Genomic DNA, 5,005 nt, shown 5'->3' with positions numbered 1-5,005 from the left:
GCGCTGGGAGAGACATTCCCCCCCCCCGGCGGCACGGGCGGGAGTGACGTCACTGTTCCCCCTGCGGCCCCCCCCAACCCGCCTTAGCGGGGCCCAGGTGTCCGGGAGAGACTTAAAGGGACCGCGGCGGCCGGGCAGGGGCAGAGAGACCCCAGCGTTCCCGGCCGAGGGAGCTTTGTGCCCCCGTGCCCCCATGGAGGTCCCTTCCCCCTCCCCCTCCCCCGGATGCCTGGGTCCCTCAGATGCCTGTGTCCTGCCTATGCCTCCCACAGGCCCATCCCAGACCCCCCGGGTGCCCCAGAATCCTGGGTCCCTCCGCAGCCCTGTGCACACATGCATGGCCCCGTGGCCAGCTCCCTTGTGGCCCCCATGTGAGGATATGAAGGACAACCCAGGTGGGCCTCCATGACTACATCAGCATTAGAGTGATGTGGAGCAGGGACCCAGAGACCAAGGGCAGGGAGAACATTGAGCTCCTCTGCCCCGTGTTTTACTGATGAGGTCTTGCCATGGCCTACCATGTCCTCAGTCCTCCCAGCAACACCCATGGGAATGAAGCATCGCCTATCAAAGAGCAATAGAAGCAACCCAACACCACCGCAAACCTTCTTTTCCTTTGAGAGTGCTCAAGCGTGGGCTGAGGGGCATTAAGTTGTGGTGTCCCATGGAGGAGTCCCAAACCCAACTGGACATGGCCCTCAGCCACTTGCTCTAAGTGGCCCTGCTCTGAGCAGGATGGGTGGCATGGGATGACCTTCAGAGTCTCCTTCCAATGTCAGGGTTTGGGTYGCTGTGAAGCTCCCATTGGGGTTCACCTCAGCCAATTGGACACATCACATACCCATGCAACCAGAGAGGTTGCACCTCACAGGTGCTAGAGGAGCTGGCTTGTGTTATGCTGAGCTTGGTCTCCATCACCTTGGAAGAAGCAGAGTCATCAGGAAGCTCCTGATGATAGGCCATCATCAACCCTGGCTTCATACAGGAGGAGCTGCAGGTTGCTCACCTCACCACAGTCCCCAGCAAGTGGCTGCAGCAAATCCTTCTAGAGCTGCTTCAAGGTGCTAGAAGGACAAGCAGAAGGTCAGTGAGCTAACATAGATGGACCAAGGGGGGAAAATGTTTGTCTGTCCCCACTGCCACCTGTGAGAAGGTGCATGGTGGCACACACAGATCTGCTAAGATTGGGGCAAATGTGGCTTTTCAAGACAGAGCCTTTTGGTCCCGTTGCCTTTGTTCCCGCTCTTCATTATGGGTGCCCATCACCTTCACATGTGACCCAAGTGACAGAGTATGACCCTGTCCAGTTCAGTGTCTTGAATCCTACTGGTCTTTCAGATGTTTCCAAGATCCTGATGGAAACAATCATTTCTAAAGTTGTCTGACATCTGACTCACTGGACATCTGCAGTTCCCACTCTCCATCCAGTTTTCCTCCTCTGGTTCCTCTTTCTTCCTGCAGAAACATATCATCTACTGAGGTGCTACTGGCAATTTCAGGGAGGTAAACACTTGCCTAGCCTTTCAGTCATCCCGTCAGTTGCCTTCTTAGCCAGATCCTTAATTGCATTTGTATCTATCCTCTTCTATATATGCACCTATCCATCCAGCCATCCATTTATCTATCCATCTATCCATCCATCAGATCTCCCGTGAGGCTATCCCTTGTGGAAAGTGGACTTCAGAGGAGGCAAGCTGGACTTTATGGAGAGCTGAAGAATGTATTTTCTTTTTTTTATTGAACTATAACTTTTTTTTCTTTTTTTTTCTGGCCATTAAGGAAAAGCCTTGTATGACTGTGTGCAGCGAGTTCTCCAGGTAACACATCTGGGAACAGGTGCAAATGAGCTGTCACCTTTAGCTGCCAACCTCAGTGGGAAAAGGAGGGATTTTGGAAAGAATGAGGTAAAGCCCATGTGGATGATGAAAGACCTGACTGAGTTGGGATCCATATGGGGCAAGATCATCCATATAGTCATGGATCTCAGGGGTCTTCCTTTTCCTGCATGGCCAGGCTTCGTCAGGACCATCATCAACCAGAGCATGTTGCTATTGCTCACTCTGATAGTTAGAAATGAGGAAAGCTGGACAAAGAGAACATCCCTTTTTATTACTGTTGACTGTAAAAATCTTCCAGTTTTGGCCAAACTCCTCACCACACAGAACCTGCAGAACTGAAGATAATTATGCAGAGACTAGACTTGTCAACATTTTGCATCTTTGTGAGCCCTCTGGTGCCAAGTCCCTGAACTGCAGACACTGCAAGAGGTTGAGCAAACCTCTGCAGAGGTTGGAGTCAAGAGCAAATCCAAGAGTTTGTGAGAGCAGGAGTGTCCCACTAAGGGCTATCTCCAATATGGCTGTGATAGGATCCACAGGTCGAGGTGACCCTCCCAAGGGTGGTCAGAGTAGAGGGTTGGGGGCCTTGCTTACAAGTAGGCGAAAGAGATGCCCTGGTGGCTCTGATGCTGCCTGAGACCTTGGGGTGATGCTTGAAGCTGAATGGCCAAGGCTGGACYCCGGTCCTCAGGAAGGGCCATCCTTGTCACTGCCTGGGGCTTGGGGTTGTTGGAGGCTCTCAGCCTGACCATGACCCTCAGCCATTCCCACCTCCGTCCTGTGCGCAGGCGCAGCTGACAGGGAGGACAAGGACTTCTAGGGCTAGGCCAAAGCTCAGTTGGGAGAGCTTTAGACTGAAGATCTAAAGGTCCCTGGTTCAAGCCTGGGCTTTGGCATTGGGGTGCCCCTGGGGCCTTTTGCAGAGTCAGGTGTCCAGACCATGTGGGAGTTGCAGCTCTTGCCCTTCTCAATGCTCCTGGGCATCTCCCTGGCTGCCTTTCTGGGCAGTGGCACCATACTTACAGCCATAACCTGTGACCACTGCCTCCCTCCACATCCCGGGGACTTCCTCCTCGACCTTGGCTTCATCTCCACTACTGTCTCCAAATCCCTGAGGGACATCAAGGCTGTTCCCTACATGGAATGAGTTGCCCGTGGCTTCCTGGGTGTCTTCTTGATTGCACAGAGCCCTTCCCATCTGCCTCCCTCTCCTGGCCATGATCTTTTTGTATCTCAGCACCTCATTCTTTGCCTCCTTGGAGCCTCCCTCCATCTTCTTGCCAGACATGGTGATAACTGTTCTAGCTCTTTGGTGCCTCTAGCCATGTGCCCCCTCATTCATGGCATGAGGAAGGAGGAGCTCTATGACGCCCTGAGGAGACTGAGTGGCTTCAACATCAGAGCAATAAGCTGCCCTGCTCTACTCACTAAAGACTTCAAGTTTATCTCATGTCATTGCTGTGCTGAGTTTGTGTCACCTATGGTGATCAGGCTCCTGCACAACTGTTTCAGCTCTTCCTGCTGCTCCAGAGATGTGAGTCCTATCTGCCCAACCTTTAGGTCTTCACAAATGCATCATCACTATCTTAGAGCTGGCCTCCAGATTAGTATGTCCTTGATGAAGAGTGATCTCACTGCAACATCCGAAGGCTTGGCACATCCTATGCTCGTGACCAATTCCCTGGGGTGGCACAACTTGGCCTTAGGGGCCTCCTGCTCCTCAACCTCTGCTCCAGCACAGCCAACATGGGGACAAGAAGCCCCAGGGCAATGCTGAAGTAGCTCAGCTGAGAGAGCATTACACTGAAGATCCAAATGTCCCTAGTTCAAGCCTGGGCTTTGGCACTGGGGTACTCCAAGGCCTTTTGCAGAGCTGGGTGTTCAGGCCATATGGGAGCTGCAGCTCTTGCCCTTCTTTTAAAGGTAAGAAAATGCTCCAAGTTTCACACTCCTAAAAGTATCTGCTGATTTGCTCAACTTTTTCATGGGTTTGAGGGGGTAAGTCATAGTGTGATGCGTTGGAAAGGAGGAGGTTTGCAGGTCTGGCAGGCTGTTGCCCAGCAGCTGTGGAGATGGTGAATGGTCACTGAGTTACCAACCAAAGGCAGTTGCACATGAGGCAGGGCTGGTAGAGGGCACTCGTCCTTCTGAAGGGGAGCGTGGAGCCACCAGAGAGCTCAGGCAATCTCCAGGGACACTGAGTGCCTGGGGGTCGGCCAGGAGTGGAGCCTCAGGATGTGAGATAGCATCTATTGTGGAGTCACCCAAGAGGTATAGCACTATACCCAGGTGGTGAATCCCCAAATGCAGGCAGATATTGACCCACTGACATGAGATGCCATCCCACTGTGCCAGAAGGAGAAGAGCAGAGTAGGTTTGGGGATGGCCACAAGGGCAAGCTGCAGCCCAGGGATGGCTGCATGAGACACAGTTGGCCTGAGAGATCCCATGCTCCTCTGCCTCTGTTCCAGCATAGCTGCCAAGAGGAGAGGAGCTCAAAGAGCATGGCTGAAGTAGGTCAGCTGGGAGAGTGTTAGACTGAAGATCTAAAGGTCCCTGGTTCAAGCCTGGGCTTTGGCACTGGGGTGATTTTTGCACTTTTGCAATGCTGGGCATCCAGGCTATGTGGGAGTTGCAGCTCTTGCCCTTTTCAATGCTCATGGGCATGTCCCTGGCTGCCCTCCTTGTCAATGGCTTCATCCTCACAGCTGCAGCCTGTGACCTCTGCCTCCACAGCCCCATGGACTTCTCGGTCCTCAACCATGGCTCCATTTCTGTCACTGCCCCCAAATCCAAAGCTAGTTCCTTCAGGGACAGCAGGGCTGTTCTTTACTAAGGTTGTGCTGTCCATGGCTCACTGATCATTTTCTCACTGTCATTGCCTGCAACTGCCACATGACTAGCTGCAGACCTGTGCACTTTGAGCCCCTCCTAGGCTCCAGAGCTTTGGTCCTGAGGTGGTGGTTTCTCCATGTGATGCTGCATGGCTGATACATTCTCAATGCCAACATGCTAAGACCATGCTGTGGAGCAGCCTTCCTGTGCAATCCTCCAGCTCCTTAAGCTCTGTTGCTCAGCTCAGGGACATTGGCCTCCAGAAGAACATGTCCTTAATGATGGACAGTCTCCTCATTGCAACAACCAAGTGTTGGATTCTTAATCCACAA

Source organism: Rhea americana, unplaced genomic scaffold (assembly GCF_003343005.1).
Source record: "Rhea americana isolate MKP2758 unplaced genomic scaffold, rheAme1 scaffold_522, whole genome shotgun sequence".
Lineage (NCBI taxonomy): Eukaryota > Metazoa > Chordata > Aves > Rheiformes > Rheidae > Rhea > Rhea americana.
Note: the sequence above shows the minus strand (reverse complement) of the source record.